Source organism: Podarcis tiliguerta (genome assembly GCF_965153285.1).
Source record: "Podarcis tiliguerta genome assembly, chromosome: 2".
NCBI lineage: Eukaryota > Metazoa > Chordata > Lepidosauria > Squamata > Lacertidae > Podarcis > Podarcis tiliguerta.
Window position 1 is genome coordinate 22,670,036 of NC_139535.1, and position 23,560 is coordinate 22,693,595.

At 45.1% G+C, this 23,560-nt stretch overlaps 1 protein-coding gene and 1 long non-coding RNA gene across 5 annotated transcripts in view; one reads left to right on the forward strand and one right to left on the reverse strand.

Moving 5' to 3' along the window:
• The window catches only part of FHIT (fragile histidine triad diadenosine triphosphatase), a 1,035,351-nt gene that overhangs the window by 751,727 nt on the left and 260,064 nt on the right, over positions 1–23,560 (reverse strand). The window lies entirely within an intron of this gene.
• On the forward strand, positions 15,205–17,575 carry LOC310671195. The gene is made up of 2 exons (XR_014507883.1): positions 15,205–15,253; positions 17,279–17,575. It is a non-coding gene; the product is annotated as an uncharacterized lncRNA (long non-coding RNA).

Here is a 23,560-nt window from a genome sequence, read left to right on the forward strand (position 1 = left end):
ACTAGCACTGCCGTTTTACCCCTTGAGCTGGGTAAATCCGTGACAAAGTCCAGGGCCACCCTCTCCCACGGTTCGCTCGGGGTCTGCAGCGGTTCGAGCAGTCCCGCCGGAGGTTTGTGCACTGACTTGGCCCTTTGGCAGGTGTCGCACCTCGAGACGTACTCCGCGACTTCCCCCCGCATCTTGGGCCACCAAAAATCTCTGGCAACTAGTTCTGCCGTCTTCTCCTTGCCAAAGTGCCCGGCGGTGGGTGCGTCGTGCAACTGCTGCAGTACTTTCGCCCGGAGGTCGTCTCCCGGTACATAGAGTGCTCCTCTGCGGATGAGCAATCCGTCTCGTACTTGGAACTCGTCGTCCTTCACCGTGCCCTTGTGCACCTCCTCCATCTTGGCTTGTGCGAAGGGGTCCTCCTGCAGTGCTCGACGGACCGCCTCCAGGTCCACGGTTGCTGAAGCGCACGCCCACGCTTTCGGAGCGAAAATGTGCTTGGCCGCTGCTGGTGCCGCCTCTTCGAGGTATTGCGGCTTTCTGGACAGTGCATCCGCCATGATGTTGTTGTCGCCTGGGATGTATTCTATCCTGAAGTCGAAATCCGCAAAAAATTCCGCCCATCTGATGTGCCGCTGGTTCAGGAACCTTGCCGTGCGCCAGTACTCCAGGTTCTTATGATCCGTGCGAACCTGCACTGTGTGTTTGGCCCCGACGAGGAAGTGCCGCCACGCCTTGAATGCTGCATGAATGGCCAGCAACTCCCTGTCCCAGATGGTGTAGTTCTGCTCCGACTTGCTGAGCTTCCTAGAGTAGAAGGCACACGGTCTCCAGTCCCCATGCGGGTCCTTCTGCAACAGTACGGCGCCCACGGCTCTGTCTGAGGCGTCTGTTTCAACCCTCATCGGTTTGCTGGGATTCACATGCAGTAGCTGCCCTTCGGACGAGAAGAGACGCTTAAGGTTCTGAAAGGACTGCTCCGCTTGCTCCGTCCAGATGAACTTCTTCTTCTTGGAGCTGAGCGTGTCGGTAATGGCCGCCGTCTGCATCGCGAACCCCTTGATGAACTTGCGGTAAAAGTTGGCGAACCCCACAAACCGCTGGACCTCCTTCCGATTGCGCGGGCTCTTCCAGTCCAACACTGCGCGAACCTTGGCGCTGTCCATGGCAAGCCCCTTGTCCGACAGCTTGTAGCCCAGGAAATCCACCTCCTTCCTGTCGAACTGGCACTTCTCCAGCTTGGCATACAGCCGATGCTCCTGCAGTCTCTGCAGAACTTCCTTGACGTCACCTTCGTGGGTCTCCTCAGATTCTGAGAATATCAGGATGTCGTCCAAGAAGCAGACGCATGTCTTGTAGAGGAGACCCGCCAGGACGTGATGCATGAAGGCTTGAAAACAGTGGGCGCCATTTTGTAAACCGAAGGGCATAACTCTGTATTCATATGTGCCCAGGGGCGTGAACATGGCAGTCTTCCACTCGTCTCCTTCCCGTATGCGAATCAGGTTGTACGCCCCTCGCAGATCCAATTTTGTAAAAACGCGTCCTTTCCTCACCATTGCCAGCAGGTCATCTATTTTGGGCATGGGAAAGGCCGTGGGCTTGGTCTTGGCATTTAAGAGCCTGAAATCAACTACAAGCCTCTTTTGGGGCGTGTCCCTTTTCTTCACAAAGAATACAGGACTGCCCCCCGCTGCCTTCGACTCCCGGATGAAACCGCGCTTCAAGTTGAGGTCTATGAACTCCTTGAGCTCCTGCAGCTCGTCCTCAGACATGGAATACAGTTTCCCGGCTGGCAGCGTCGCTCCTGGCAGGAGGTCAATCTTGCAGTCATAGGGCCTGTGGGGAGGCAGCTTGTCCGCTTCCTTCTCGCAGAAAACCTCCAAAACCGCTGCGTACTTGCGCGGCACTGCTTGCAGCGTGCCTAATTGTAGCTGCGGGTCGTCCCCTCCTTCTTCCGGGCTAGGAAGGATGCAATGTTCCGCGCAATAGGAGGAGCCGAAGGTCAGTTGGCGCTGGTACCACGCCAATGCTGGGCTGTGCCTGTGCAGCCAACTCATGCCCAAGACTACAGGCGTGTCCGACAGGTGGGTGACATTGAAGCTGATGACTTCTTGGTGATTTCCAATCCGCATCACCATTGGTTGCGTTTGTTGCACCACCTGCCCCCCTAACAAGTCTCTGCCATCCACCGTGACAACGTTCAGTGGCAGCGTGGCTGGCAGCAGTGGTATATTGTGCTGCTGAATGAATTCCAGTCCTATAAAGTCAGCGTTACTGCCGGAGTCAATGGTGATCGGCACCTCCAGAGTGCGTCCATTGGGCAGTTGGAGAGACGCTGTAAGCTGCACCACTGGCTTGGGTGGGAGGGGGTCTGTGGGTTGCAAAAGTGCTGGGGATTGCTTCATTGACTTGTCTGGCTGGACCCCAGTGCCTCTTCCTCCAGCCAGACTCCGTCGTTTAACTGTTGCTGTGTTTTCAATTGAGCTGCTTCTGCGACTGTTGCCGAGGCTGCAGTGTGCTTGTGGAGCCTCTGGGGACACTCTTTCGCCATGTGTTGAGCACTGTCGCAGATGTAGCACTTCCTGTTCCCTCTAGGAGGCTTCGTTTTGGCTGCTCCCGGTGTCAGGGCTCTGGTAGCTGACTGAGCCCTGGCACCTCCGAGCTCCATCGGCTCTTCTCCCCCTCCCTGCGAGGGTGTGGAGTGCGCACGCGCTGCTTCTCTGGGAAAGAAGGGAGGTGCTCTGGCTGGTGCCCTTCCCCAACGCCCTTCTTCCCTGTTCCAAGGACGTTCCTCCAGATGCACCCCGATTTCCAGAGCCCTCTGGACTACTTGCTGGGTGCTCCTTGGTCTCTCCCCCCTTCCAATCTCCGCTTTTACATCTGCATTCAACCCCTCCCAAAAGAGGTCTCTGACTGGCGCAGAATCTTTTTCCCACCCCAGGGCATGAACTAGTCCGAAAAAGCGTGCATGGTACTGCCTCACGCTGGCTTTGCCTTGTTTAAGTCCATGTATGTCCCTCCTGGCAATATCGACGTCTACCTTTGATAAAAAACATGAGTCCATTGCTTTAATAAAAGCCTTCGCATCTTGGAGCGCTGGATCATTGTCTCTCCATAGATTCCTCAGCCACGTTTTGGCTTCCCCATGCAAATGGGACAAGATAAACCCCACTTTCTCTCTCTCATCTCTAAAGTCTTTGTCAAGTAGATCCAGCGCAAACAGCAGGTCTGCTCTGAAGTTGGGGTACTGCTGCAAACTCCCGTCGAAATGCGATACAAGGCTGCCTCCCCTTCTCCCCAAGCCAATGCCTTCTGCCTTGGATCCCGTTTGCCCCTGTTTAGAAAGCACGTCCAACCTGATCTGGAGATCCCGGCAGGCGTTAACCATTTCCTCCTCTCTCTTCCTGGATGCAAGTGCCTCTGTGCTGAGTTGTGTCACCGCTTCTTGCAGGACTTTTATTTGCTCTTCCGTAGTCATCTTGCCTGAGTGTTGTGAGCTCTGGAAGCACCCCTCTTCTTCCCTCGCTGCGTCGACTCACGTGGCGAGGTTCCTGGTGCCAAAACTTTTCATGGGATGGAGCTTACTGTCAGAGCTGGCTCCGGGTCCCAGCTCACCAAGGACCAACGCTAGCCGATAGTATAGTATCAAAGTCTTTATTGAAGAATAGTTGGCATTTCAAAGCCTCAGCGTCCCAGCTCTACGTCTGAACTCTAGACCGGCGAAGCTCCATCTGAGTCTTCGCCCCCTGCGCACCAGTTTAACACTCTAATCTTACTCCACCTCTTCCTTCTCTCTCTCTTCCTCTGGGTCCTACTACCCCCCGGTGTCTCCTCCCTCCTGGACTCTTCTGATGCAGACGTTGACCCCTCTGACTCTTCCCCCTCTCTTCGGCGGGCTTTAGGACCTGGCTCCCTACCCGGGCTGCCCACCTTGCCGCCTTCCTGTACATTTGAACTTGGCGCGCGCGCGCGTTTAACTTTCCTGATGACCGTTTCCACGCTCACCGACGAGGGTGTGGTCGCTCCTGCCTCACGTTCTCCCGCTGCCCGCGCGCCACCTGATCCCGATGCTTGGGACTCCTCCCCCCTACTGCCCTCTGGGGGGGACGCTGGTCCGGATTTCCAGCTGCTACTCTCTGAGTCCCCTCTGGCCCCTTCTTCCTGAGGTGCCCCCCTGGGCACTCCCCTTGCCCTGACTATGGGGGCCCCTTTCTGTGAATCTTCCGAGTCACTGGAGAGACTCAGAGACCTCGGACTGCTGTCTTCGCTGACATTTCCTTCAGACTCCTCCCCCTCGCTCTCCATTTCCTCCCTCTCCTGTGACTCTGCTCCTGAACCCCTGACACAGTCTGAGATAAAATTCAGATGGAGAGGTTCAAAGGTGATTTAAGATTTACAGTGGTACCTCGGGTTACATACGCTTCAGGTTACATACGCTTCAGGTTACAGACTCCGCTAACCCAGAAATGGTGCTTCAGGTTAAGAACTTTGCTTCAGGATGAGAATAGAAATCGTGCTCTGGCAGTGCGGCGGCAGCGGGAGGCCCCATTAGCTAAAGTGGTGCTTCAGGTTAAGAACAGTTTCAGGTTAAGAACGGACCTCCGGAACGAATTAAGTAGTTAACCCGAGGTACCACTGTACACCAATTACGTTCAGATGCTTGTACTCTGTTCAGTATTTAAAGAGATAAAAAGCAGAATCTGCAGAAAATAACTTATAAGAAGTAACTGATCACACAAAAAAGCACAGGGGAGTGAGAAACAGCGGCTTTTTAGAACCCCAGGAATGCCCAGTGTCTGAACAACTGACTCCATCACAGCTCTGACTTCACTCATTGGCTAAAAATGTCAAAAGGTAGCAGCAGTCAGGCTGGTTCATCTCACAGATATTGCAGCAGAGGTGAGGGATGGGGCGCTCCTATTTTACTTCGTAACTTTCTTTCTAGGAGGCCTGGAGACTTGCCTTTTTAGAAAAACGAAAGCTGACAATTTCGTAACCCTTGTGGGCTATGAGGCCCAACACATCTGCACCCCATAGCTGTCTCTCAGCGGCCCTGACTGTATGCGTCAGCCGCTGAAAGCCAAGCCAAATGTTAGACTGCAGCTGTGCATACTGTCAGCCCAACTGCTGCTTCCACTAGAGGATTTCATTGGTTAAGAGAGGTTGCTAAAGTCAGCTCCTACTCCTTAGTAAGAGAGGAGCTGCAGCTCAGTGACAGAACATCTGCTTTGCAGAAGATCCCAGGTTAAATCCACAGCATCTCTAGGTGGGGCTGTGAATATCTCTTGCCTGAAAACCCTGCCAGTTAGTGTGGCTATAAAGGGGCTTTCAAACCAGCATGACTTGAACTGGATTGCAATAGCCCACAAATCAGTGTTTGCCAGCCTCAAAAGCTGCTGTTTTGAAGCCAACCAGAACTTGGCCATGACACATCCAAGGAGATAATTCCTAAAATGTGACCTGCACCAATTGTTGAGAAATTCTGGGGGAGGAACGATATTATCGCTAATAAAAATACAATGAATAATACTTTGAATTAACGTTGCTCTTTCATCCGTTAATTAATTAACATATAATTTAGCTGGAAAACAAACACATATCTATCTGGAAAAGGATGGGGAAATAGCTATCTAATGCAAAACAAGCTTTTGCAAATTTGTTTTAGATATTCAAATGCTCTAAAGCAATTCCCCTGGAGACTTATGTGTTAATAAAAACACAGAGTTTTTTTACTTTAAAAAAAACACCCTTGTTTGTAGAAACCTCAAGTTTAAAAACGAAAGGGAAGCAAATTTAAAAAGTGTTAATTTCAACATCAACACTTGGAGACAGATACTATGGATAACAGCTGCCAAAATTATAATATATGTAAATTATTTTGACTTGGGATTCTTTTTAATTTTCTGGGTTTATTTTTTTGCAACTTGAAGAAAGTGAAAAATGAATCTCAAACAGCATTTTCAAAATGTATTCCTCTCCCATATTCTCCCCTCTGTGTAGGAATTGTACTTCTTAGGTATAACAACAAAAAATGATTAATGACCCCTGACATTAGAATTTAAAATGTCCTTCGTGCAAATATCCTAGTTCTTCAATTCTTTTGTAATACAATAGGCAGGCAGGAATTAGAATTGCAAAAAAAGAGCTACATGGAAATTACACAGTGAAGTAGTTCCATTGTGATACCGGGGAGCAAAATGAAATGGATATAAAGCAGATAACACAGATACAAGAGTGTTGCAGGCCTTTTCCCTAAAACTACCCACTCATTTACAATTGGGCTCTTTGCAAAAGGGAGAGAGAGAGAGATCAGTTAAAAAGAAAAAGATCAGACGACAGATTTGATCTTCCCACAAGGCCTTCAAAATAGTCAGAAAATGTGATTAATTTTTAATCAAGGGAAAAAAGTGCATCCTTAAAGAGGCAATACCAATTCGATGTGTGGGACCTAATTTACAAGGTACAGAAACACAGCGTTTCCCAGCCAAGAAAGGGGTCTTCTAAGCATTTACTAGGAACATAGGAAACTGCCTTCTACTGAGTGAAACCATTGGTCCACCTAGCTCAATACTCAGGTTTCAGGCAGGAGTATTTCCTAGCCAGAGGCCCCAACTTCTGAGGAAGATTGGGGGGGGGGGTAAACATTGTGTCAGGATGATAGCTGTCAACTTTCAGATTTGAAAATAAGGGATCAGCAGCATAGCTGTCAACTTTCGGATATGAAAATAAGGGATCGGCAGCCTCACCTGTCCTGGAGACAGTCTACGGGATATTTAACAATCCGGGATAGCAGCGGGAAGCAGTGGGAAACGGTGCTGAAATAAGGGAATTTCCCACAAAAAAAGGGAAGGTTGACAGCTATGGTCAGGACGCTGATGTCAGCATCGCCCTAGAGCCAGTGTCACCAACTGGACTCACACACCTCAGCCCCGACTGGGCTAGGCGAGCTGGATGGCACTTCCAGAGACCACCTTCCTCTGTAGAACAGGTCCAAGTGCCGTGGACTCACAACTCAGAGCTGTGAGCACCGCAAACCACTTCTCCAAGAAAACAGTCGTTGTGCAGCAGATTACAGCAGAGCATAAATACTCAGACGACAGTGCTGAAGAATATCTTCTTTATTCTCTAACAGCTACTGTAATATACACTATATACAAATGGAGATTCTCAGTCTTTTCCTAAGACACTGACTTGCTGACTCACTCACTCACTGGCTGACTCTCTCTCTCAGAGTCTCTCTCTCACACACAGTGAGTCTCACACTATCTCAGACTGAGTGCTGGATTGGAACATGCAGATATAAGAACACGCCTCCTCCTCTCCTCAGAGTCAGGAGACTGATGAGGTGATTCTTGAGTATGGGAGGGGTGAAATCTCCTCATCCTCCCCCATTTCATCCAACCATTTCAAGAATCTTTAACATAACTGCAATTTACACACACCAAAAAGTTGTTCTCTGCTTACAACCTTGGTTAACATATCTGCAGTTACCTCTCTCCCCCTTTATCTAAGACACTTTAACAATACCATTAAACAAACATTGTAACCACTCGGTGTCCATTAGGAAGGAGTTAAAACATAAACCTCAATCTGCAGTTTACACAAAACGCATTGTGAATACTCAAATGAATAAGCAGCTTCTAGGAAAAATCTTCATACACGTTTCTCTTTCTCTGATACAAATTTACATTACTCATTTAGGCAGATTTGAACAAACCACTTTTAGTACAAAAACACACTTGCTCCTTCAATCCTGATCCTTTAAACATATTACACATAAACCATTTTAGGTCAGGTAAGGAAATAAACAAAGTGTTTTGTGCTATTACTCTCAGCACACTTTCTGCCTGGTTTAAAAACCACACCAGAGTTGCTCGTGACCGCAGCCTTTGCAAACTCTTCAGAAAACCTTTTCGGTGGTACACCCTTGGTTGTTCTCTCGGATCTGCGCAAAACTCTCTGATCCTCTTGTTCTGGTGCTTCCTCCTCTTTGGGAGAATGGGGAGCTAAAGTATATGAAGCTGCTAAGTCTGCATCTGTGTCAGACTCTCCTGAGGCTTTTGGGCTCTGATAATCTGTGCCACCATCTGAATTTGCATCGGCATCAGGATTATCAATCACATCAGAACTTGCCTCTCTCTTAACTCTTTTTGCCCCTTTTGCACCATCATCACAAATGGGATGGCACTGAAAAACGCCAACTCTGTCCCATTGTGGATTGTCCTCAATACTCCTGGACAGCCTGATGGTTTTCGTGTCTGTGATCAGGACACAATAAGACCCTTTCTCATATCCTAGGAAAACACCACGTTCTCCACGCTTGCTCAGTTTGTCACCCTGCGAGGTGTGCACCCAAACCTCGGATCCAAAAATTTTAAAATGCTTTACACATGGCTTCCTTCCGTGAAGCATCTCATATGGGGTGCAATTTACTGCGGACTGGTACCTCCTGTTATACACGTGACAGAAAAACGAAAGAGCTTCGGCCCAATAGGGATTGGGCAACCCCGAATCGTGTAACAGTGTTCTGATTCCTTGCTGCAGGGTCTGGTTTACTCTCTCACATAAACCATTCTGCCAGGGTGATCTGGGCGTGGCAGTCCTATGCTCAATGCCCTGTTCAGAAAGAAAACTCTCAAACTCCTCTGAACAAAACTCACCTCCCCTGTCACTGAAAAGACAACGTACGTTCTCATTATGTACATTTCTGAGCCATTTACAAAACTGGCGAAACTTGGTAAAGGCTTCAGACTTTTTCTGCAGCAAATAGACCCAAACATATCTTGAATAGGAGTCTATCAAAACCATGAAAAATCTTGAATTGCCTCTAGAAAGCGCTAGAGGCCCCACTAAGTCCGCATGAATGACTTCATATGGTTTCTTGGCCTCTCTCCCAGACTCTGTACCTTTGGGAGCTTGCCTTGCCTTACTCTCCGCACAAGAAACACATTTCATGTGGTAGGGACATTCTTTTAACTTCATACCCTGAACCATATCAGGCATTTTTGCCACAGCCTGGAAATTCAAATGAGCAAAAACACGGTGGTAAAAATGAATACATTGGTCATGCAACTTCTCATTCTTATCAACAGATAAATTGCAACACTCTTCCTTAGTTGCTTCTGCAGTACCTGTACCTGAAACAAAAGGCAATTGGTACAAACCATTAACACATTTTGCATACAGAATGAGCTTGCCATCTCTACGAATTTCACAGCGAGATTTAGCAAACACCACCTTAAACCCTTGACGCTCAAGCTGGGAAACACTCAACAAATTGTCCTGAATATCAGGCGCATACAGGACATTCTTAATTGTTGCATTCAGGCTCTTTAAGAACACAGTTCCCTTAGCCACACTCGTGAGAACCGTCCCATCTGCTTGATTGATTTCTTTCTCTTGCTTCTCAAGCTGAACAAAGAGATCCTTATCTTTGGCTACGTGGTTCGTGCAGCCAGAGTCGACCACGAAGAAACTCCACCCACGTTGATTGCAGCAGCGAGAGATCAAAGCCTTTGAAGTAGCAGGTGCTTGGGGGTTTCGTCCTCCTCCCCCTCTGCCTCTGAAGTTTCCCTTCTTCTTTGAAGTTTTCTTGCTGCACTGAAAACTCAAATGGCCTTGTGCTCCACACGAAAAGCACCGCTTCTCCTTTAGTGCTTTAACAGCAGCAGTTTCACTTTCACTTTCCCCTGCTGGAGATTTAGGCACATTTTCAGGCACATTTTTAACAGCACCATTTCCCCGGCTTTCTCTAACAGCCTGTCTGCGATCCCACTCATTCAGGAGCACGCTAGACACATACTCTTCTGTTAGCCGGTCAGAAGGCATTGTAGAAATCTGGGCAGCTACCCCATCGTAAGAGTCATCTAGGCTATTTATCATGAGCATTGCAAACACAGCCTCTGAAATAGCCAGGTCTCGCTGAACAAGGTCCTGTCTGAGACGCTTTAACTCAGATAGATGGCTAGGCAAATCACCACCTTTTTCCAACTCAAGCCTGCACAGTTTCTTGAAGAAAATCACGCTGGAACCAGCATTCTGCCTCAAATGCATATCTCTCAGCTTATCCCAAACAGCTCGTGCAGTTTCTTCACCCTCTAAATTAACCAGCAAGTGGTCTGAAACACTCAAAACAATTGTCCCTCGGGCTCTCATGTCTGCAGCATGCCACTCAGGCCATTCATCATCATCCTTATCGGGAGGGTCATCTTCTATAGTGTGAAATAGCTTCTCCCTCTGTAAAAGCGCTTTCATCTTCACTTGCCAAACTGCATAGTTTACAGGCGTCAGGAGAGGAAAAGACAGAGCCATCTGGCCAGAATGTGCACAGGCCATGTCTGCTATTACTTAGAGCAAGACACTTCCCTCGTGCAACACAGATAAAGCCTTGACTCCTTCAGCCACTCTCTCTCCCACTCAGAGCGCAATTAACAGGCAAACAGGGATGCTATCTGCTTTCTTTTGCAGTCAGCAACATACCTCCATAAATCAAGCAGCAGCAACAGCAACAGCAACAGCGGCAGCTTGAACACTCTGCTCCAAAACAGCTCTGCTTCTGGGCACCACAAATCAGTCCAGCATGCAGCCTCCGTTCCGCCGTCCGGCAATCAGCAACAGAAACCTCTGGCAACTGGGACGACTGGGATGACTGGTACAACTGGAACACCGCCTGGTCAGACGACTGGAACAACGACTGGGCCCATAACCGATGTCAGCATCGCCCTAGAGCCAGTGTCACCAACTGGACTCACACACCTCAGCCCCGACTGGGCTAGGCGAGCTGGATGGCACTTCCAGAGACCACCTTCCTCTGTAGAACAGGTCCAAGTGCCGTGGACTCACAACTCAGAGCTGTGAGCACCGCAAACCACTTCTCCAAGAAAACAGTCGTTGTGCAGCAGATTACAGCAGAGCATAAATACTCAGACGACAGTGCTGAAGAATATCTTCTTTATTCTCTAACAGCTACTGTAATATACACTATATACAAATGGAGATTCTCAGTCTTTTCCTAAGACACTGACTTGCTGACTCACTCACTCACTGGCTGACTCTCTCTCTCAGAGTCTCTCTCTCACACACAGTGAGTCTCACACTATCTCAGACTGAGTGCTGGATTGGAACATGCAGATATAAGAACACGCCTCCTCCTCTCCTCAGAGTCAGGAGACTGATGAGGTGATTCTTGAGTATGGGAGGGGTGAAATCTCCTCAGCTGGAGTTGCTAGAAATGGCTTCATTGCGCTGCTTCAATGGCTGGCGGCACCTCCTTCACCTCCTCCTGCCACCACCACCAGCAGGGGGCAGCTTTCCCCCTCCTTCCCTTCTGTGGCAGGAAGAAGAGGAGCCGGCCACTGAAGCCATGCTGCACTCAGCTCTGTGCTTGGCCCTGATTATTATTTTTTTGAAGACTAGGGAGCCCCCCAAAGGGTTGGGCCCCCAGGAAATAGCACCCCTGCATCCAGCTATACTTGTGGATTGAACTTGAGAGCTTCTGTATGCAAGGCCACCAGCTGAAATTAACTACCATATTTTTCCATCTATAAGATCCCCCCCCCCCCGTGTATAAGATGCCCCCTATTTTTGCGGCAACAACCAATTGCCGGTCTTCCCTTGGCACTATCCATGTATAAGACACCCCCTAATTTTTGACATTATTTTTTTGGGGGGGAAACCTCGTCTTATACACGGAAAAATACGGTAAATCCACTGTTTATCCAAATCAGTGCCTTATCCCAACATTTGACATTCATTTGCATTTATTTGCTAGAGTTACAGCCAACCCTACTTACAAGGGGTTGCAGCAACGCCTTCACGGAATCAGAGATTTTCTCCATACCAGCACAGAAAAAGAAGATCTACATTGTTATGGGGAATCCATCAGATCCACGTAATAAAGACCCATTGCATGGAGAAATCAGCCTCTACAAGACAACCGTAATTTTTGTCTTGGCCCCTGGTAGGCAGGTTTTCACAATAAGACCATAGCCGATTTTTCTCCTCCTAAAGCCTCAAGAGAACTGCCATTACAATTTATCTCCAGATGAAGGTCTTTTTCCTTCGCCAAAGCAGTAAAAAAAAAAAAAGGGGGGGGAGGCTCTGTATAAAAGTAAACCCAGTCTGTCTAATTAATTGCTAGGCTTCAGAGAGTGACAAAATATTTATTTTCTTGTATCTGAAGAATAATGAAAAGGATGAATCGTTTTGAAGAAAGTAAGAGCTGGAAAAGGCACCTCCAGGCTGAGATCACACGCATGCCATGTTTTAGCCCAAAGCTAAGTTAACTGCTGAGATATAAAATCCTCATAAAAGAGATGTGCGCTTTCACCTCTAATCGTTTCGGTGTTGCACAAAAAGAAACCGTGTCTCGCAACTTGACACCCAAATCCCTTGGTAGGCGATCCCCAGGGGTGGCCAATGAGGTAGTCCAACAACGTTTGGAAGTGTGTCTTTCATCATTCCTGAAGTCAAGCCATGCTAGCTGTGGATGGTGGGAGTTTTATTTTATTGAACCGACTTCATATACTGTTTGTAAACAGACCCTGTAAGTGGTTATACACAAAAACAACAACAAAGCATTAAAATTGTCAATATCAAACTAAGTTAAAGAAAAACACTAGGTATATAAAAAATTCAAAATCAACAGGTAAGTTAAAAACAAGATGCGTCAACTTGTGTATGTCTGAATAGGCTTACCTAAACAAAACTGTTCTTAGCAGGCACTGAAAATTCACCTGCCTGATGCCAATAGGCAGGGAACTTTAAAGCATAGGTGCTGCTCATTGTCCTATGCTTAAAATGTCTATGCTACAGATAGATGTCAAAGAAAACAACAACTACCAGACTCTTAGAAGACATCTGAAGGCAGCTCTGTTTAGGGAAGCTTTTAATGTTTTAATGTAAATCACCTGAAGTTGTGTTTTGTGCAGCTGGTCCCTTTTGCTCCATGCATGGCCTCAATGTATGCGAAGTAAAACAACTGGTCTTTCTGTTCCATATCGTTAGTACCCAGTTAGAAATGTCACACCCACACCACCACCCATTTTCCTTCTCTTGATGCATGTTTTCTCTCAAGACACTTTTTCTGATGTAATGTAATACTAAAGGCAGTCTGTATGCTCATTAGGCTTCCCATCAATTACTTTTAAACACACAGAATTTCCAGAACTGACAGTTTTCCACTGGACGATATGCACTGATGTTCTTGGCTTTGGTACAAACAACATTATCTTGTCAGTTAAATTATTTGGCTGACTTTTCCCACATCTATTCCTTTAATTAGCTTATTATCTCTAATTTACTGGGCAAATTACTATCATCATAGCAAAATTATAACATACGGCAATGGACAGTCTTGTCTGGATCTCCTACACACACACACACACACACAGAGAGAGAGAGAGAGAGACTCCAAAAATTCCATTACAAACCCTTCTAGCACGTGCTAACCACTCTACAAGGTCTTACATTACAAACCCTACTAGCACTTGCTAACCACTCTACAAGGTCTTACATACTTCCCAGTCTTTCTAACACAAGTCCACATTTTGGACCTCTTAAACAACAGCACATCCATTCAACTCAGTCAAACTCCTTTGTGTTGCTTGAAGGTATGGAGGGCAAATCCACAGCTTACATTTAAAGCCCATCCAATTGACACTTAAAACATGTGACCTCCTTCCAAAGAACCCTGGGAACTGTGGTTTGTTAAAGATGCTGGGAATTGTAGTGCTGTGAGGGGGAAACCACAGTCCCCAGGATTTTATGAAGCAAGTCATGTGCTTTAAGTGTCCATTGGGTGTGCTGTAAATATATGGTGTGGATCTGCCCACAATTCCCCCTAAGAAAGCCTATCCTTCCTCTAGGCTCCCTGCCATAGCAGAACCAAGCACAGAGGTAGGGGTGCCTCCCTTCCATCCTCCTGCCCACCAATAGAACATCAGAAGTAAGGTAAATGCCCCAAATAAATTCATACAACCACATAAAGTGATACAACCACCTTATCCTTTAATAATTCTTTTCTGATAATGGGACAAGCCCTCTTTGCTCGTGATTATCAATAGCAAGGTTAAATACTCTTTCTGAATAACTGGTTGCAACTCCTATCTTTTAATGTTTTTGTTCTGGAGAATTTTTTTAGCTGGTACAATCTTGCCATTTTACAATGCGTTCTCCCCTCCACGTTTCCACAGAGAAATAAATAAAAATCCATTACTTTCTGGAGAATGAATGATATCACATTTTAAATCCTGTCAATACATTTCACCGTTCATGACAAAATGAAGTCTTGTTATAGGCCCTATCTCTGCTAGCCAGCATCTTGACACGTTTCTCCTCCTTATTGTGGCAAGCTTTTAACATGCTGTTTTGTTTTCTGCGTGTGACTGCACATAACTCTGCAAACTGTCATTTCTCTCGGTGCAAACTGTTTTATGACATTTCATAGGAACGAAGCTACACACAAATAAATTGTATTTATTGTATAATCACCGGGAAATACATGGCCAACATACTTCATTGCCTAAATAGAAGTTTATGTTTGCATTTTAAAGGCAGAGCTTACTCCTGTTTTCTTCTGGATTAATATTCCTTTATTCCTGCACTGAATTTGCATAGGTACTAAAGTGCTTGTTTTAGAAATATATTTTGGTCTCTTGCCAAATAGTTTTGGGAAAGGGGTAGTTTCTTGCATGGAGTAAAAATATGTTAACAAATTCCTCTGAGGAAGGAGAAAACAAATAATTATTATTTTGAGGTTTTAAATTTTAACTAACAGTCACAACAGTTCAATCGAATTATCATCCCAAATGCTGTTAAAAGCTGCCAGATAGATCCAATAATACATAAGGCGGCTTGCCAATTGGTCAGGTGATTCTTCATTCCTGGCAGTGACAAATACATGCTAGGAGTTGTTGCTGTAGAAATCTGTGCATTATAGTAGACACGGCTTTGCAAAAGGAAAGTAGTTCTCGTTAATTCTTCAGAACCATAATCTGATTATATTTAAATCTTTCTGGGCGATTCGTGTTCTGATAGCAACATGATTTTGTAAGGCAGCTGTTAAGCTAGTGACAGTCACCTGGACTCAGGAGACAGGGGGCTAGAGCATGAAAACTAGGCTCTGTGTGAATCTCCCCTGTGTGGTGAGCCAAAGTGTGGGATATAAAGCTGTCAGTCAAGTCCAACATTCCGAGAGGACTAACTGCCTCTATGTGGCAGGCAGTTTTGTCATTTGGTTGGTTGCTGCAAGGAGTGTTAATTGGTAACTGCTTGGATGCAGTCTTCTCATGACTCACTACCATCTAGTGCATGGGTAGGCAAACTAAGGCCCGGGGGCCAGATCCAGCCCAATCACCTTCTTAATCCGGCCTGCGGATGGTCCGGGAATCAGCATGTTTTCACTTGAATAGAATGTTCCCTTTTATTTAAAATGCATCTCTGGGTTATTTGTGGGGCCTGCCTGGTGTTTTTACATGATTAGAATGTGTATTTTTATTTAAAATGCATCTCTGGGTTATTTGTGAGGCATAGGAATTCATTCATTATTATTTTTTTCAAAATATAGTCCAGCCCCCCACAAGGTCTGAGGGACAGTGGATCGGCCCCCTGCTGAAAAAGTTTGCTGACCCCTGATCTAGTACAGTGGTACCTCGGGTTACATACGCTTCAGGTTACATACGCTTCAAGTTACAGACTCTGCTAACCCAGAAATAGTGCTTCAGGTTAAGAACTTTGCTTCAGGATGAGAACAGAAATCGTGCTCTGGCGGCGCGGCGGCAGCAGGAGGCCCCATTAGCTAAAGTAATGCTTCAGGTTAAGAACAGTTTCAGGTTAAGAACGGTCCTCCGGAACGAATTAAGTACTTAACCTGAGGTACCACTGTATATAATTTATCTGTTATGTAACCTAAGCCTGCCTTCAGGAACAACTCTGTAAACCTGAATGAATCTAATAGTAAAGTAGTTTATGTTAATATGATTCAGATTCATACATGTTTTATTTAAGAGGGACAGAAAGGGATTATCAACCAGGAAGGTATAATTATTGAAAGGACTCAAACGAGTTAGCAACCTGCTTGTCGCTGCATAAACTCAAACAGGGGATCGTTTAAACTCTGCTAAATTATGTAACCGTTCCCACACAAAGAACTCAAGTTTGGAGCATCTCTCCAGACTGTGAACTATGACCAGGCTTTAGATTGTTGAGCTGCGTGCATTTAATATTTGCATTACACTTTTCCAACAACAAATGTTGAGCTCAAAGTGGCTCACGATGACTGCAATAGCGCTAAAAGACAGCAAACATTGCAATCACCAAAATATCAAGCACAACAGCATAAAAAGGAAATAACACAATTCTGTGATTCTGTAAACGGAGAGCATCTTCATCAAAATGGTTAATACAATTTAGTAAAGTCATAGTAACTCATAGTATAGCTAGCATACTTCCTAATCACACGGAAGCTTACAAAAAAAAAAAATTGATTAGCAGTTGGTTGGCGTTCCCCACCCAAGGCAGCTATTGTGTTTGTGGTGCACCTTTGCCAGAGCAACAACAATAATCCACCTGGCTCTGGCATGGTTTAGAGTGTTCTTCAGGGGCATAAAAGAACAGGGGTGCATGGCTCCCACTCAATGAAGAACTCAGATTGAGGTGATGATTTCTACCGAAAGTGTTAATGCTCAGATCAGTGTGATATACAAGCAAAATGTGGGGTTCTGCATTGTGCTAATGACTATATCCTAAGATTCAAATAATTAATCCCTTGAATTGCATATTTACGTACAAATCCTCGTTTGTTTTAACATCAACTGAAAAGCCTGTTCAGGTTTCAAGATGTGCATCATGTAAAAAATAAAAGCTGTTCTAAACTCAAGCAGCAACTCAAGGCTGCAGTGCAATAATTCAGTGTTATGGGGAAAATCCTGCTATTATGACCGATTTATGCAGACTCGAGGAGGCATGTTATGCTACACATGGACGTGAGGTCACATGCAACCACTTTACATTTTCCTCAGTAGTACAGAGTCAAAGAGGTCACCAGTGGTAAAAGATCTTTTGGATTAGTCTGTTAAATCAATGCATGAATTAAAGGCAATTTACATATAAATGGCCTAATACACCGGCTTTTAAATTAAATGAATTTTTAAAAGATTAAAGTAACAGCAGAAAAGGTCAGGTAGGCATTAAGTACACATAATATGATTTTTAAAGAATTGCTGGATGGCTGTCTTGAAAGCTGTAGTCATATTGCTGGCTTGTTAATATTTTTGTATTTTTAATTCAGAAACAGCTGGACGTAAGGAGGAGGAGAAAGGGGAAATGATCCGATAACAAGAGGATATCAAAGCAACATGATGTGTCAAAGCAAGGATGGGAGCACCTACTCTTAATAGGAATTTTATCTGCATGAACCCCTGCATCTTAATTAATTTTGCCAACATCTGGCCACAATCAAAACTTGAAACATATACGCCTGTGCATCCTGCTACAGGAAATGTAAGAGCAAAACAAGTAAACAACAGACAGTGTCCCGCAAAGATACAATCCATAACACACACGAAACCAAACTGTTCTCAAAAACAATATTGTTGTCGTTTTGCCGTTTAGTCGTTTAGTCGTGTCCGGCTCTTCGTGACCCCATGGACCAGAGCACGCCAGGCACTCCTGTCTTCCACTGCCTCCTACAGTTTGGTCAAACTCATGTTGGTAGCTTTGAGAACACTGTCCAACCATCTCGTCCTCTGCTGTCCCCTTCTCCTTGTGCCCTCAATCTTTCCCAACATCAGGGTCTTTTCCAGGGAATCTTCTCTTCTCATGAGGTGGCCAAAGTATTGGAGTCTCAGCTTCAGGATCTGTCCTTCCAGTGAGCACTCAGGGCTGATTTCCTTCAGAATGGATAAGTTTATCATAGAATCATAGAGTTGGAAGAGACCACAAGGGCCATCAAGTCCAACCCCCTGCCAAGCAGGAAACACCATCAGAGCACTCCTGACATATGGTTGTCAAGCCTCTGCTTAAAGACCTCCAAAGAAGGAGACTCCACCACACTCCTTGGCAGCAAATTCCACTGTTTGATCTTCTTGCAGTCCATGGGCCTCTCAAGAGTCTCCTCCAGCACCATAATTCAAAAGCATCAATTCTTTGGCGATCAGCCTTCTTTATGGTCCAGCTCTCACTTCCATACATCACTACTGGGAAAACCATAGCTTTAACTATGTGGACCTTTGTTGGCAAGGTGATGTCTCTACTTTTTAAGATGCTGTCTAGGTTTCTCATTGCTTTTCTCCCAAGAAGCAGGCGTCTTTTAATTTCGTGACTGCTGTCACCATCTGCAGTGATCATGGAGCCCAAGAAAGTAAAATCTTTTACTGCCTCCATTTCTTCTCCTTCTATTTACCAGGAGGTGATGGGACAAGTGGCCATGATCTTAGGTTTTTTTATATACATCACCCTAAAAGTGCTACACCTGGAAGCTCCCCTAGTAATGGTGGAACGTGTGTTACAGATGGTGTGGATACACATATTTCTGATTAGTCGGTCAAATTATGCATGAGCCTCATGCCCACCCTCTCGGTCCCTTTGCAAAGGCTCTTCATTCCTCAACGCCCGACAACTCAATACATCCTGCATTGCAGCGGGTTGGAACTAAAGCATAGTTAGAAGCGGGGTTCAGATCCTGGTCTGTTCCAATCATGGCAATTCCAAAACCACGAACAAATAACGGGACTTGTTATGCAGTTTGGTGTACAATTTCAAGTCCTTCTGTGGTTCTCTAGTCCTCCTTTCGCTGCCCCCCTCTTCCTCATAACTTGTGCAGGAGAAAAGATTATAAAATACTTGACATACTAAGTGTGAGGAGAGGAAACAGAAAGCATACTCCGTGATTCTTGACCAGATAATGGGCAACAGCGATGGTTTACCCCTGCTCCCTGTATGCTTACAGTTCAATAAGAAAACAGGAAGCTCCCTCACACCGTTAGATCGTTTGTCAGGGTTTACTGGCAGGGTTTACGGTACTCTCCAGGGTTTCAGACAGGAGTCTTTTTCCAGCTGAACTTGAAGATGGCAGGGATTGAACCTGGGTTGTTTTGCATGCAAATAATGTATGCTACCACTGAGCTATGTGAAGCTTCATAAAGCCACATCCTTTGGTATGTTCAACAGAAATGCCAACGATACATTATAGCAGTATAAACCAGAAATATATATATTACGCCATTTTAAGAGCCTTTTTCCTTTCCTGGGGAATCATAGGTGAGGGAGGAAAGGTCTAGCTGGGAGAACTCGCCTTACATTCCTGTGCTGCAAGTGAAGGATAAAAACAAAACTAAACCCCATGTAAAAGCAGCATGGAAGAAGAGAGTGACCTGTGTTGATTAAATGCGAGAAAACACCGGATTTTAAATGAAGATATGTTTTCCTTGAGGAGTGGAGTGGTTTTTCATGCATATCCCATGCTCACCTCGTCATAGTTGCAAGAAACCCATCATTTTGAAGAGGTGCACTGTATCAGATAAGGAGGCAGTGTGCGATATTTCTTCCTTCTATCCTTCTTGCCAGCTAGTTTTACCTTACTGAAATCTTTAGGATTTCAGTGAAGTCACTGGTCCATCTAGCTTGGTAGCGAATGTGCTCTAACCACCGAACTGTGCCTTTCCACAAAGATCCATTCATGGATTTCTAGCATGATCCACCATCATCCAAACTGGACCCCAGCTGAAGCCCATTCCAGACCTGGGCCAAGGCCCAGCAGCCCATTTACTAGGCTTCCTCTCTGATAACCTTCAAGAAACAACCACAAACGCTTTCCTGTAGGTTTCCATGAGGTTTGGTTGTTCTCACTGTTACCAAATTCAGTGGGCAGATTTTATCAGTTTTACTTTGTTCGATAATATCATAATCACTGTCATCGTTATCCATTTATTATACAATATAATTCATTATAGAAATATTCAATCGACAGAAATATAACAGGTCTTGTTTGTCACCCTCTAAAACAATGACCCAAAATTCATTTCGTTGCTTTTACATCCTTGTAGTGTAAAGTCCACCTAGCAATCCAACCAACATGGCATTGCCAGTGTTCAGTCATCATTTATTGCCCTAGCTGCAACTTGTCTTTTCATATGAACTCTTAACAGTCTTAACTACGGCTTGCTGTACTTTATCATGGCATTCAAAAGCAGCCAATGTTCTCAAGTTCTGCTGCTAACGCTGAACGACCCACTAACTTGCAGTGACTGCATAGTTTCAATAAGACTTTTATTCCAAGGGGGGAAATCATGCAAACTGTTCATTAACACATGGAAGAAGTTGTTGAACTCCAACAACCATCAACCTCAGGTGGGAGTTGTGAGTTGTAGTGCAGAAACATCTCCAGGGCCTAATGCCTCTTCACCTCCCCTCCTCTCACCTGCTGTCCTTCTGTGTGCCTTCACCTGCTCCCAGTGCCTCACAACTTCCCTAATCACGACCCCATCTCAGCCAGCTGATGGATATGCATTCCACTGACTTGACCCAGACCTATAGGTACCAGGGCAGATAACAAGAGCTTTGAATAAGGCATGTGATAAAATGGGAACACAGAAATGATGTGGAAAATGAGGAACTGTTATTTTTAAAAAAGAGCCCATATGTATTAAACAAGTCCCAAACATAACAATTAAGGCTAAATTTAAGTGCATAAAACAGCCTTTGTAGAAATACTTGGAAGTGTTTCTTTATTTTTATAATGGTGACAGCAGAAAAGTCATTTTAGCAAGCTCTTTCTACCAGGCAGAAATACTTAAATCCTTTTTGTCTTATTACCTTGCTGAATTAGTATTAATACATCCTTTAAAAATTAATCAGTTAAAAAGCTCCCAAGGCACTATAACCCACTTTCCTGAAATCTGATGGTAGAAGTTACGTTTTTCCATTTGACTTCTTCACAACTCAGCCACCCTCATCTATAAGAAATATCAAGAAAATAATTATTTTATTAAAAGATACTCAAGGTTATCACAATGGAAAATTCTCAAGTAATAATCTGATAGTAATCTAGCGTCGAGCATATTAGAGGGGCAGAGAGAGCTGCACTCAAACACTTGGACCTTTATAATACAGATCTGCTGACTATTGCTATTAAGACTTATCTAAACTTTTACCACTTGTAAGCCTGATCTCCTTGCTGTATTTATCCTGGTTACTTTCTACTAAACTCTTTTAAAATGTTTCACTGAGGTTTTCTATGTTCAATGTTCTGAGCACCTTACTAAAACACTATACAGTGGTACCTCTAGATATGAACGGGATCCGTTCCGGAGCCCCATTCGCATCTAGAGGTAAACGTATCTAGCGACGGTACATCTGTGCGCATGCGCGTCGCTTTTTGCCGCTTCTGCACATGCGCATGACGACATTTTGAGCGTCTGCATATGAGCAAGCAGCGAAACCCGGAAGGAGCGCAACACGAACGCGCTCAACTTGAAGCAAATTTAACCCGAGGTATGACTGTACGAAGGTTATTCTTGATGTTTACATACTTGAACTTGCAAGGTCAAGGAAAATCAACTTTGGGCACCTCTGCAACATCATTCTAATAATGAACCTGAGTTGTAAGTGCAAAGTTGTGCCCACACAACCACATTGTCCTAAGCACAGCATGGCCACTTACACATTGCCATAAGAGTAAAAATTCATTGCCAAGAGGACAAAAAATGGCACTGGTCTGAACAAAAGTTGCATATGCTAATTTATATGAATAGATGCAAATCTAGAAATAATTGGCATAGTTTAAAAAAGGTACACTCCCACAGTGGGGAATACTGTGACCCAGTGATCCTGCTCAGTCTGCTAATCTAGGCATTAACTGTTCATGAGCAACTTCGAAACCACCGCTCTCTGTCACCCTAACAGTGGTCTATCTATAGATGGGACTTGGATCAGACTGTGCTTCAAACTAAGGATTATCCTCTGTAACGCAGCCCTGGATGACTTCAATATCCAAAATTTGGTCTCACTATGGAATGGCAAGATGAAACAGGTGGTTGATACAAAAAGCCTCATTTTGCAGCTTGAATCGTGTGCTCTAGTAGCCAGCTGACAGAATTATTTTGGACAGTGCAGAGGTTACTGACTCCCACTGCTCATTCCAATGGACCCTGAGCTGGGATTACACCCTGTGACAATTCCAAGCCTTGAATATGCCATGGGCTTATTGCAGTTAGGTCTCCATTCTAAAAGACTAGAAATTAACTGGTTACAATTCCAAAGCACTGGTTACTATTCCAAGCGAAACAAAACAAAACAAACAAAAAAAGCAAAGGGGGGGGGGAACAACCAGACCCCCATATAAAGTTATAGGCAATCGCGTCAGAGAAAAGAAAAAAGAGGGCATGAACTTAAGCGAAGAAAAGGTCATCCATTAAAAGGATTTAGGAGGAAATGCTTTACACAGAGAAGAGTTGTAACAGAAAATAAACCGCCTCAGGCAGCCTTTCCAACTACTGATATAAACTTTAAAAAGGAAACAAGTACTTGAAGGACAGAATTATTGTGCAGAGAGAGGTGACTGGCCTTTGGAAAATAGGATTTTCTAGTCGCGCTCCATCTTGAGAAGAGAGAGAGAGAAATCTTGCACATTTTACTCCTGTGTACAGCCCAGAGCGCCAGACAATATGCAGCTAGTGTAATGGCAATAAAAAGGACCTCTGACACGAAACTGAAATGAAGAGAAGTAATGGGGGGACTACAGTCAGAGGGCTTACATTTATGCCAGTGGTTGCCGACACTTGCTGCTCTCCAAAGGGTTGACAACACCACACCTACCAGTGCTGTTCGTGTTATTTCAAGATATGTACTGTTTCGCTAGATTTATACAGCCTTGAGGCTTCAGAACACTTCCTTGACAGACAGAATGAGCATAGGAATCTGTTTTGGGAATGGGATCTGGAGGTGCACACTGGATACACTTGAGCCAGACACACATGAGAACAAGCCTTTGAAATAGTTTCAAAGCAACTACAGCACAAACCTAGACAACATCATAAAAAGCAGAGACATCACCTTGCCAACAAAGGTCCGTATGGGAAAGCTATGGTTTTCCCAGTAGTGATGTGTGGAAGGGAGAGCTGGACCATAAAGAAGGCTGGTCGCCGAAGAATGGATGCTTTTGAATTATGGTGCTGGAGGAGACTCTTGAGAGTCCCATGGACTGCAAGAAGATCAAACCTATCCATTCTTAAGGAAATCAGCCCTGAGTGCTCACTGGAAGGACAGATCGTGAAGCTGAGGCTCCAATACTTTGGCCACCTCATGAGAAGAGAAGACTCCCTGGAAAAGACCCTGATGTTGGGAAAGATGGAGGGCACAAGGAGTAGGGGATGACAGAGGACGAGATGGTTGGACAGTGTTCTCGAAGCTACCAGCATGAGTTTGACCAAACTGCGGGAGGCAGTGGAAGACAGGAGTGCCTGGTGTGCTCTGGTCTATGGGGTCACGAAGAGTTGGACACAACTAAACGACTAAACAACAACACAGCACCTTTTTTCTCTTTTTCTTCTTTTGCTAGTCTAGATACCACCCA